The following is a 12,748-nucleotide window of genomic DNA, read 5'->3' as shown; positions in this document are numbered from 1 at the left end:
GGGTTGGAATCTATCGCATTTGCGTTACTACCATTGATTCTGATTAAGGTCCCTAAGGGCAGAATTTTCTGCCTGTCGGGTGGGCTGTGTGGAAGCGGACGTGGGTGGGAGTGGACCCAATCGCCACCTGCCCCCTCCCCCCCCCCCGCGATCTGGTCCACGCCGCCATTTTACTCGGGCGGGCCAATTAAGGTGAAACGCAGCTCCCGAGGACAGCGGGAGTGGGCGGGAGGCAGCGGGGCTGCAATGGCCGCCGGGTCCAATGGTGACCCGGCCGCCCATTTAAAAAAGCTCTTGCAGCCTTTCAAAGGCTGTGAAACATGGCTAGTGGAAGGGCTCCCCAGAGCACTGCTGGTGAGCAGGCCAGGCAGGAGGGTAGGGCGGGGGGTTGGGGGGGGTCACAGTTCCCCTCGTTTTTCGGACGATTGCCTTGCTGCCCTCCACAAGGAGGTGGCAGCACAGCGGGAGGTCCTCATTCCCATGACCAAACGTGCCTGGGAGGAGGTGGCGGAGATAGTGAGCTCCCACGATGTGGTGCGGCGCACGTGGATCCAGTGTCGCAAACGCTTCAACGACCTGTTGCGCTCAAAAAGGATGAGTACCATGTTGGCATTGGTCACCTGACTCAGCAGATAGGCTTTCCCCACTGGCACCACCGCCCAACACCCCCCCTTCCACCACCCCCGGCCCCCCCCCTCGCCAAGTCTGAGTGTAGTGACTACATTGAATCATTGTATGTGTCCTTCGCTGGGTGGGCCAGCAGATTTTGCCCATGTCTAGGTCACCCTGAGAGGGTGGTGAAGAGATGGGTTTTGCACCCACAGCAAGTGGTACAGTGAGACCCACATTTCTGTTTTGGGGGCAACCTGGAGGAGCTGCACCTAGGCACAGTGCTGGAACTCCAGGACATGTCAAAGTCAGGATGATGAATGCTGGGAGGGGAGCTTCAAGGTGGCGTTGGCACCGATCGATCTGCTGCCCTCTGTGCTCCACATGCTTGCGCTTCCTTGCTATAGACCGTGTGGTGCCAAATATGACGAAGGCAGCATGTGGCCAAGGTGGAGTTGGGGGGTGGGGGGCGGGGGTGAGGGGAACAGGCATCTTTGTGTGAGTGTTCGGCAGCAGTGGGGTGAGGAGGCACTGGAGCCCTGCAATGTCCCACTCTGGTTGGGGTGGGCCGTCCTCAAAGAGAGCCCAGGTACAAGTTGCACTAATCAATGCTCTTCTCTCCTTTTCAGGAGAAGAATGCACATAATGCCGCAGAGCAGGTGAGGACTGGCGTAGGGCCAGCCCAGTTGGCGATTCTCAGCTGCTTCGAGCAGGAGGCCCTAGATCTGGAGAGGTGCCAAGCACCCAGGGTCCACCAGTATCGGTGAGGTTGGGGTGCCACGGGCAGGTATGTTTGCCCAGCAGTGAGGTCACCATTGTTCTCCCAACAGCCATGGCAGTGCTGAATGTTCAATGATTGAAGTTTGCAACATGGCTTGACCATTGCTTATGGGAGGAAGAGCGCATAATGATCCAGGGGACGAGGATGCACATTGACATTGTCTCCACGTTAACTGATCCAATGTCCTTGTTCTTCCTTTCAGCATCAGCGGATCAGGGCCAGGAGGAGGAGGTACAGGGGCCCCCCTCTCACACCTGAGGGTCCTGAAGTCTCTGACCCACCAGCGTCACACCATCTCTGCCAGGCAGGTACAAGCACAGATACTAGCACCTTGGAGGGAATTAGATCATCAGCTAGTGTCCGGGGGCACAGCGGTGAGGGCACTTCACAGCCGCTGGAGGAGACAGATAGTGCATATGGCACCAGCAGTTGGAGGACTGCAGAGGACCAGGCACATGTTCAGTTGGTCCCTGATGATGTGCCTCTGGAGTTGTCTGTGAGGCAGCAAATGCAGGAAGTGCGGCCGGGTGTGCGAGAGCATCTGGGGGAGACACACGAGGCTATACTTGGCTTGGTGTCCGTGGTGGAGGTGTCTACTCAGACCATCGCCGATGCAATAAGCCTCAAGGCTGAGCGCCATGAGTCCTCCATGGAGAGAGTGGCGGCTCTCGTGGAGAGGCTCCTCCAGGAGACCAATCAGGTCTTCCTGGGGATGTGCTCGGACCAGCAAGCCCTCACATTGGCATTGACCCCAGCTGGTCAGTGCCAGTGTGGGAGATGGCCTGGGCACCAAGTTTCCCAGCTCGGTGCTCGTCCATCCACGCTGAGCAGGGAGGTCCGAAGCGACCTCACGTTGGCGCAGCAGCTACCTGTTGCCTCTGTGGGTTCTCTCAGGGTGCTCCGGATGAGGGCAGCAGCTCCTCCGCCCCTCTCCCAGTGATCGTTACATCCGATGAGGCTGCAACAATTGGGGAGATACCAGCTGTGGAACTGGCAGCTCCCTCCCAGGCGGGGCCAGCACAGGCTCCACGGGCCAGAGGACGTCCGCCAAGGTCATCGATGCCAACAGGACAGCAGAGTCAGCAGGCTGTCTCAGATACCACTCCCAGTGAGGGGGCAGCACCAAGATGCAGCAACTGAAAGCATAAACATAAGGCACCGTAGGTGCTTTTGTGTTGGCCCAAGGTGAGGTCTTTATGAGTCAGTGTGATATTTAACATTTTGTCATTTTGTTTTCTTACATTCTTTTTGTTATAATATTAAATTCAGACATGTCACCATGGCTGAGGGTGCCTCTTTTCTTCTGCAAGTGGATGGTTACCAATAATGTTATGAGTGATTTGTGGGACATTCACCTTTATTAACAAGGCCCTTAGTTAATGTTCCTATCCAGGCAGATTTTGCACCCGGGTATCAAGTACGGAGCCTGCAGCCCAGGCTTGTCCTGGAGGTCCATCTGTGGTGTTCTAGCTGAAGGTTCATTGGATTAAAGCCCCCAGGGTGTCCCTGCACTCCCCCCGGAGTATGTCCGGGTCAGCGTCTACCCCCTCAGCATTTCCCCGTGCGTGCCCATCCTCAGACTCACTGCTGGACTCATCGTGTGCAGCCGCAGCAACTGCGTCTACATCGTCATCATCCACTGCATCCCCCCTTTCCAGCACAAGATTGTGGAGCATGCAGAATGCAACCACCATCAGCGACTCGCGATCTGGGGATTACTGGAGTGCGCCTGCTGAATGGTCCAGGCATCGGAAGCACATCTTGAGAAGACCAATGGCTCTCTCCACCACAGACCTTGTGGAGCCGTGGCTCCTACTGTAGCGCTCCTCAGCTTCTGTTCTTGGATGGTGGAGAGGTGTCATGAGCCACCTTCTGAGGGGATAGCCCTTGTCACCCAGCAGCCATCCATCCAGCCGGGCTGGAACACTAACGGGCCCCGGCACCTGGAAGTATCTGAGGATGTAGGTGTTGTGGGAGTTGCCTCGGTACCTTGCGCAGACTTGTAGAATCAGCATCCTGTTGTCACACACTATCTGCACGTTCATGGAGTGGAAGCCCTTCCTGTTGACGAAGGCACTGGACTCACCTGCTGGTACCTTGATGGCCACAAGTGTACAGTCTATAGCACCCTGGACACGGGGGAAGCCAGCAATGGCCATGAAGCATCTGGCTCGCTGTGTCAGTGGATGGTAGTGGATGAAGGTCAATGCACAGAGTCTGTAACCTGCTTGACACAAGTGTGGACAGCTGATTGGGAGACACCACAAAGATCACCCACCAACCCCTGGAAGAAGCCAGAGGCATAGAAGTTGAGGGCAGCTGTGACCTTTAGAGCCACTGGCATGGGGTGTCTGCCCACACAGTTTGCGGAGATCTCGGGGCCAATCATCTGACAGATTTGGTTCACTGCCTCCCTTGAGAGATGAAGCCTTCTTCGGTACCTCAGACATATTGAGATAGCTGCTTCACCACCTGTAAACCCTGGCAGAAGGATAGTGGCATCTTCCACGGCCCCTTCCACCTTGGACTACCTCTTGGCCCTGCACCCCTTGTGCCTACACCTGTCCTCCCAAAGGTGGCTCCCCTGGAGGCTGAATGTGCATTCCTGGCCTCCTCCCCCTTCTAGCCCTCGCTCCCTCCTCAGAGGAGGTGCCTCCAGTGGAGAGTTCAACTCCCATTCCCAGGCTAAGGAAGGCTTCCTGAAACCTGCAGGCCTAAAAAAGATTCCTCAGTGCAGAATGTTGACCTGAAGGCTGTGAGTCCAGCCCAAGCAGCTGTTATGGGTTTTGAAGCATTGCAGATCACACAGGCAAGCATCAGTAACTTTGAAAAATCAATATCTGACAGAGCGCACTCGTGGCCCCACAGAGCTCTCTTATCCCACCCGTGGATGAAGTTTATACAAATGTGTCTCCCCGCCTGCCCGCCACGCCCATGCGACATCCTGAAGATTGCACGGGTCCTGAAAAATCACCATCACTTGGTGCCTCAAGGGCCTTAAGTGGCCCCTTAATTAACGGTGGGCGCGCATCCGGAAACATCGCGCACCTGCCCACCGAAATATCGCGATGGTGCGCGGTGATGTCCGGACACTCGCCTTTACTCATCGGCATGCCGGTTCCGCCCTCACACGCCAATGGGAAAATTCTGCCCTATGTGTCTATTTAAATGTGACAACACTTAAAGTATATCTTTTTTCATGTATCATCAAATACAATTCTCAACATGGGGTGACAGACTCCATTGCATACTTAATACAGAACGTCAAATATAAGAGCAGCAAGAAACATAAGTTGGAGTCGGACATGGCTAGTTATTGCACCTTCTTTATCTGTGAACCACTTTACTCCAAAGTATCTCAGGAAGTCTTACACTTAGTACATGTGATGCAATACATTGATGGTAGATAACTGTGGCACATGTAGAGACACAGAAGGAGACAGAGACAGCCAGAGAATGCAAATTGAATGCTAACATGCATTTGTTGTAGCTCCTAAGCAAGAGAGCAGAGGGTGTATCAACAACAACAACAACTTGCATTTGTATAACACAACTTGCAATCAGAGATTGGAAAAAGTGTCTGGCGGCAGCTTTGAGACTGGCAGGGCACCTCGTGGATATGCCATGGATGTCTTCATGAATGGGCTTGAGGAGAGATCTTTGCTATATTGCATGTCCATGTTAGGATTTATCCAACAATTTAATTACGTATTTAATTTGAAAAATGCTAAATGTACTAAAAATTCAATTTGAGCCTTTGGGCGGAATCTTCTGGTCCTGTCAACAACAGCAAACAAGGCGGGTGGGGGATCTTAATTTGGCATGAGGTCTAAAAAGCAGTTTCCCGATGTTAGGATGGACTGTCAGAATTCTGTCCTTGGGACTTCAGAGTTGGGTTAAAGACAGGTCGAACCTCCCAAGGAACCAAATGTTGGGAAGCCCTTTCGCATGTATTAGCGTGGCATGCATGCTCATTAAATTGGTGGGATTAAGTTCCCCCTCCAAATTCAGCTCCCCGCTGGCGGGAAATTAGAACTTTCACTTTTATGACTGTACATATGTGATGTGCACTTGGCGGGTTTCACTTCTCCCATGACTTTGAGCTCAGAAGACACTGCTTTTGCCCTCTTGGGGGCCACTTAGAACTTCACTCATATTGGGTGCCAGAAACAAGGCTGGAAAGGTGGCAGGGTGGGGGGGGGGGGGTGGGGGGGGGAGTGGGGTGGTGTCAGTGGTGGTGCTGGTTAGGGTGGAGCAGAGACTGGATCTGGGAGGCAAGCTAAGTGGCAAAAGGGGGAAACTGCCCTTTAAATATGGCACCCGGACCTTCGAGCCCATGAGGTGATGATGGGGAGGGCAACTTCCCTCCCACCTCTGCCACGGGATTCACTGTACTCCACATGAATGCACCAGTAGTGAGCTGAACAGTGGAGATTTCATATGCTCAGCAGGCTCGCCTCCCCAGCAAGAACCACTTGCACTTTTGTGCCTGCCACCGAGCGGATGATTCTGCCCCTTTTTAACCAATGTTGCAAATCTGTTCACCCAAACAGTGATGCTAACGAGGGTGAGAAAGGAAGGAGAACTTTTCCCTGGGGTCAGGAAGAGGAAAACAATGGTTTTATTCTATTTCTCTAATTTAATTGAGAAATAATTAGGAAGGCGATGGGGAAGGTGGCAAGTGGGAGGCAAGTGTGGTGGTGGGTTATAAGTGCTACTGCAGCCAGAAATAGTTCCTGTCGCCAAATAACAAAAGAAGCTAGAGTTTGATGAGAAAGTGTCCCTTATCAAGTTAACCGACATGGATGTATTTACAGCTGCTTGCCCAGCTCATTGACAATTTCCAGTGAGTCAGCTTTCAAAACATGATTATAGGAGATAAGAAATAAGGAGAGGAAATTCCTTGTTAGGATTGGGGGATATCCAAAGATCAGTTTTAAAATTTAATAGGTGACATGTCACATTTCACAAATATAGCCAAGACAGATAGACGATTCCAAGTTTATCCATTTAAAAATCAAAAATAAATCTTTTCTTCTCCCTTTCGGGGAGCCATTTATTCCCCAGCTCCTTGGATCTTTCTGCAGCTGCATAACATACTGATTGAGAGGGCAAGCAAACAGACCTCTGTCATGTTGTCTTTGGACCAGCTATCAAAAAACGTGTGCGCAACAAAGGTTGACTTGCTCTACAGTTCCACCTGCCCAGGGAAAGACAAGTGCATTGAGACTCTTCTTGGACTTCACAGCCTACCACTTGGTGGATTCCAAATGGCTGGCAGTAAACGGTCATTAAAATATCAAAGTGAGTGTTGACATGAATCATACTGTGTCTGCCCATGAGTCGGAGGCAGGGTGGGACATAGTAAATCGTCTATTTTACAGCAAATAGGCCTTTCATTCAGCAAACAGTAAACAGAGTCGACTTAAACAGCACACTGCAACAAAAAGTTAGAGAATACTGCAGAGAGGTGTGCACAAAATGCACAAAACACAAAAATGTGCAAGCGGTGGGAGGAGGATTCTCTGCAAGGAGCAAGGGAGCTATTGGGGAAAGTCAACTCCAATCATTCTTGCACACTTGCATGCTGTGAGACCAGAAACAAAATTGGCTAAGGCCAGAGAGCTGATTAATGATGTAAGGGAAAGGGTGTCGGGGCATGGTTCATACTCCTGATCTCTGTAAAACAAACCATGTTGGACATATATCTGTATGGCCAGCATGTGAAGGCAGATTTAGGCTCATTTGTAATTCCGTGATACAATCTGTCCTGCCCTCCATCCTTATCACAGGCCTTCCCTTTTGTCCTTTGCCCCACCCACCCCACTTCACTTGCTCAAAACCTGTCACATTTCTAACTTTGCCCAGTTTTGACAAAAGGTCACAGACCTGAAATGTTAGCTCTGTTTCTCTCTCCACAGATGCTCCCGGACCTGTTTAGCATTCCCAGCATTTTCTGCTTCTAATGCAGGAACTTTGAAGGTCCTAGTCTGTCATTCAAATAGCAAATCTCTAAATAAACATGCACTTTATTGTTCATTATTGTCTCAATTGGGTTGGAATGAAATGAGTTTAAACTTTGCTGATGCATTTCAAACCAATGTCACACCATAAAAGAGGAAATGGTGTCACATTTAGATTCATTTAGTAGTATTGGTATTGGCATCTTGGAAAATGTGAAGTTTTTTTTTAACAATTGTCTCTGATTAAACAAAGTGAACATATGACTGTGTGGATAAGGAATTTGTACGTTATTTCCAATTAGTTCCTTTATCTCTTTAAATTGCTGAAAACTTAGACTTGCCATCAAAGCTTTTGTCTTGCAGGAAATGCAAGAATACCAATTGTAAAGGGGACATCAATTTATCCTGCATGAGAATGAGTGCTAATTGGTTGGCAAGTGGAAATTGACTGGCAGGGGTGTGGCCATGGAGAATGCACCAGGGAACAGTTAACTTCCAAGCTTTTGTTTAAATTCAAACCAGACAGATCGACTCTGAAAAGCATGTCTCTCTTTTTTTTAAGCAATACTCAGGTTCTGTAACAACTTCCGAGTAACAACTGCAACGAGTTCCAAACGACTATTATCTCTTTTTACAGCTTAAATTCAAACCATACTCATCACGAAATCCTCTAAAATCACAGACTTATTTTCCATTGGTTTATTACAGATACAACGTTCCTTCTCCTACAATTTCTGGGTCACACAATATTATTGTGCACCAAATTGTGATGTTTTACAGTTGTGCTGAATCTCGGCTCAGAAATGGCCCTCGAGGACAATATGGCCATGCTGTGTTTTGTTTGCGAATATGTTGCTGTGAAAGTGGCATCCAATATCAAATGGAGGGGATGACTACATAGCCTATGAAGGACGTAAAGCCAAATCTAAGGCAAACCCTGATGAAATCCAAATATTGATGAATGCTATTTCCTGCCTCTTGCTCAATGCAAAAGAACTTGACTTGGTTCTGCTGGCCAAGCTACGCTTGGATAAACTTAAACTTCAGGATGCCTCTGTGCACATTAAATAGAATGCCTGAATATTCAGTGCTTTGAAAATAAATCCCACACATTGATTTAATTATTGTCTGCAAAGTGCCCTGCTTCACTCAGTAACAGACAGAGCATGCCTTGGCCCAAATAATGTGAAGGAATTGAAATATGAAATAGTAAATCATCTATAATATTTTTTTATTAGAAGGCAGTACTGACTTCCAACTCACTGTCCCACTTGAATTTGTGTCTACAGCTCCACACGCACACACTGAGCTGATCTTGGTGCTGCTGTATGAAAGCTTTAAGCAGAGACTCTGTAGTTTCTTCCACAGAGGGACAAACTATTGGAGGGCAAGTCAGCAGGGATCAGACTGAAGCAATCAGACAACTAAATACACGCTCGCTTTTGAGACAGAACATGAAAGGACATATTTCATCAAGTGGACTTCATTTCATGGGGTTCCTTGATATCAGCATAAGTTGGCAAGAAGTTCTAAAAGAATGTAAAATTATATTTTTAAACACAATTGTTCCTCGTTAAATAAATTGGTCAATTGGTATGGGTAGGTAATTTGTTATTTCTAAATGGTTGCTATTAAATCCCTTACTAAGCACAAAGTTTTCTTTTACTATGTTGGTCCTTAAAATGTAATGCTCCTTTTCACCTGCCTTATTGTTGAGGTGATAGTGACACTTGTGGAATGTTTAGGCTATCAAAGAGTACTTAGAAATTGCCAAAGAAGTTATATGGTCAAGGAGTGGAATTTGCAAATACAATGAGACTTCTTATAAGTTTTGCTGGTGGGAAATTAGTTTTTTTTTTTAAAAATTAACTATTGGGCTTTCTAATTGTGCTGAGATATGTTTTCGCTGGACAAAATGGTCTATTTGGTTTCATGAAAGTTCTGTAGTGTAAAGGTCATTGACTTCATAGAAAAGTGTTTTCATAGTTTGGATTTGTTGGGAGTACAAGAGCAAGGCAGGTATATGTGATAAAAATTTCAATTGAATTTACACTATTTTATCATGCTTATATATGGATGAGACAGGTTTTGACAAGTAAGCTTTATTGAAAGTGATACACTTTGGGGAAATGGTGGTCACACTGGGTGGGCCTTAGTTGGCCCGCCCATGTAAAATGGCGGGCGCGCAGTCGATTATGGGCGGTGTAATGGTAATGTCACTGGACCAGGAACCCAGGTTAATCCTCTAGTGACATGGGCCAGAATCTTCAGGTTGACATGCCGACACCTAAAATGATGCGCGATGCTGTCGGGTGTGCGTCCCGCATCGCCACACGTCATTCCGCACTCGAGTCGGCTGCGTCTCAGCCGAACTGTCAAAGGCTTATTAAAGCCATTTAAATATCAATTTAAATAATTAACAGAGCTGCCTGTCCAACCTTAAGGTTGGCGGGGGCGGGGGTGGGGGGGTGGGGGGGAGGGGGGTGCAGGCGAAGAGTCCAGGTGGCCTTCGCATTTTTCATGGTACCTCATCCACGGGCGGGATGAGGTTTCATGAAGGTTTTTAAACTTTATTAAAAATTTTTAATAAAATTCACGTCCCAGCTCATGTCTTGACATTTTTGTTCTTTATTTAAATCTTTCAAAATCATACTAATCTCCCTGAGGCAAGACTGTGCCTCAGGGAGATTTCTGTGCTTTTTCGTACAGGGACCACTCAGCGCTTCTGGGTGTACATCACGCTGGGTGGGCCTTAATTGGCCCGCCCATGTAAAATGGCGGCGTGCAGCCGATCGTGGGCAGCGATCAGCTGCGCGCCCACCCCACGCCTGCTCTCGATCAGCAACCCCGCGCCCCCCCCCCCCACCCCAACCCCCGACGAAGAGAAAATTCTCCCCATGGGTCCAAAGCCCAACATGGCAGCTGGTGGAATTTAAATTCAATCAATAAATCTGGAATTGAATGCTGGTCTCAGTTATGGTGACCAGAAAACCATCTCCATTTGTCATAAAAATCCATCTAGTTTGCCACTGTCCCTTTAGGGAAGGCAATCTGCTTGCCTTACCCAGTCAGGTTTACATAGGAAACAAAAATAGAAAATGCTGGAAAAACTTAGCAGGTCTGTGGAGAGAGAAACAGAGTTAACGTTTCGAGTCCGTATGACTCTTCTTCAGAGCTACAGAGAAGTAGAGATGTGATGAAATTTATACTGTTGAAGTGGAGGTGGAGCAGGTGAAGCTGGATAGAAGGCCAGCGATAGGTGGGAGCAAAGAAGAGATTGACAAAGATGTCATGGACAAAAGACCAAAGGGAGTGTTAATGGTAGTGGTAAGGGCTAAAAAACATGCTGATAGTGGCCTTCTATCCAGCTTCACCTGCTTCACCGACCACCCCCCCCACTTTAAATAGTATAAATTTCATCAAATTTTCCATCTCTTCAGCTCTGAAGAAGGGTCACCTGGACTCGAAATGTCAACTCTGTTTCTCTCTCCACAGATACTGTCAGTCCGGCGGAGTTTTTCCAGCATTTTCTATTCTTGGTTCAGATCTCCAGCATCCAATGTATTTTGATTTTATCTTAGGTCTACATATGACTTGGTTGACTCTTAATTACCCTCTGCAATGTCCTAGCAAGTCACTCAGTTCAAGGGCAGTTAGGGATGCGCAAAAACTACTGGCCTTGCCAGCAACGCCCACATCCTAATAAAGAAAAAAACGTTAACATTTTGAATGACAGCTGCTCTAATTATAACTGGGGACTGCTCATACTATGGTTGATGTGTCCTAAGGTCTGCAAAGATGAATAAGATCATATCCAGTGCCACTTAGACAAGGTCATTTTTCTGTAACAGATTACTTGCTCAAGAGTGAACAGATATCCGATCATTGGGGTTTGAACTAGTTGATAAAAAAAGGGGTTAAAAAATGATGACCAGAATTATCTCACAATTTTGAAGTTTTCCTTTTCTTCGAAGTTTGGGTATCTGTGGATAATTTGAATTGCTGTGTTGTAAAGTGTTACAGAATGAATAGACAGATAATTTCCTCTTGGCTGAAAGCAATTAAGATGAATAAGTAAAATGATATACTGGATGTGAATTAATGCCTGCACTTCTGCATGAACTTAATGTTATGGCATTCTTCTACAGTAAAGCAAAGGCACGGCTGGTCATCAAAACTTTATGGCCTGCGTTTTCCGGTCGGCGAGTGGGGGCAGGGCCCACTCACCGACGCGTAAAATGGCGTGGGATGACATCAGGCATGCGTCCCGGCATCGCCGAACTGTCATTGGCCACTTAAAGCCTTTAAAACGGTAATTAAGGTAGTTAATGGACCTGCCCGTCCAACCTTAAGGTTGGTGGACAGGCAAGGAGGCCAGGCGGCCTTTAGAAAAAACATGAAATCTCATCCATGGGCGGGATGAGGTTTCATGAGGGATTTAAAATGTTTATGAAATGGTGAAATGAAAGAAATTGACATGTCCCAGCTCATGTGACGGTGGCACATGAGTGGACATGTCAGTCATTATTTTCCCCTTCTTTATGGGAACTTTCAAACCTGAGCCAATCTCCCTGAGGCAGCACTTTGCCTCAGGGAGATTTGTGCGCTCTTTCCCACGCATGCGTGAAAGAGCACACTCCTGGCTGAGGGAATCCCCCTGCCTGCACAGGGAGCGCATAGCGCTTCCTGGCAGACGTCACGCTGGTCGGCCTTAATTTGCCCGCCCACGTAAAATGGCAGCGCCCTCCGACTGGGGGCGCCAATCGTGCCCACTACCGCACAATTCCCCTCAATGGGGGAAGATCCTGCCCTATAGTTCACACATGAGACAGCATCAGTTGCAGAATGTGGATATTTTTTGGTATCTAGTGTTTATAAGTGTTTTTCTTTGAACAGTATAATATTTTACTAGTCTCTTTAGGGAACATTTGAACCTTTTAAAAACACTTCACTGAGTTTATGAATATAAGCAAGATTATACAACATTAACATGTTAGGCCAGACATTATCTCCCACAGAATATTAGATAGCAGCACAGTATCTATCTTTGGCCTGATCCCATTTCTCATCTACACGATGTCTCTCAGCAACACAATATAAGATATCAGGTTCCACAGGCTAGATTTTCATTGAGTCTGGGAGACTCTGTAGAGAAGTGAAAATGGCAGCTGGGACCTGATTCCTGATCCCATTCCCTCGGTTTCTGATTTTCAGGTGTGCCTTTTAAGGGTGTGGGCTGATTCAGATCACAATGGGTTCTTGGGCTGTCAGCCCTGCCTCATTATGCATTCTTGGCTGGGACCCTAAACATCCATTAGAGTACTGAAACACATGAGCCCCAGGGAAAACATTGCTTGATTAACAGCTCTGGCTCTCAGACCTCTTCTGTCAATTG

Source organism: Carcharodon carcharias, chromosome 6, assembly GCF_017639515.1.
Source record: "Carcharodon carcharias isolate sCarCar2 chromosome 6, sCarCar2.pri, whole genome shotgun sequence".
Taxonomy (NCBI): Eukaryota; Metazoa; Chordata; class Chondrichthyes; order Lamniformes; family Lamnidae; genus Carcharodon; species Carcharodon carcharias.
The sequence above is the reverse complement of the archived record's forward strand: the minus strand, read 5'-3'. Positions refer to the sequence as shown.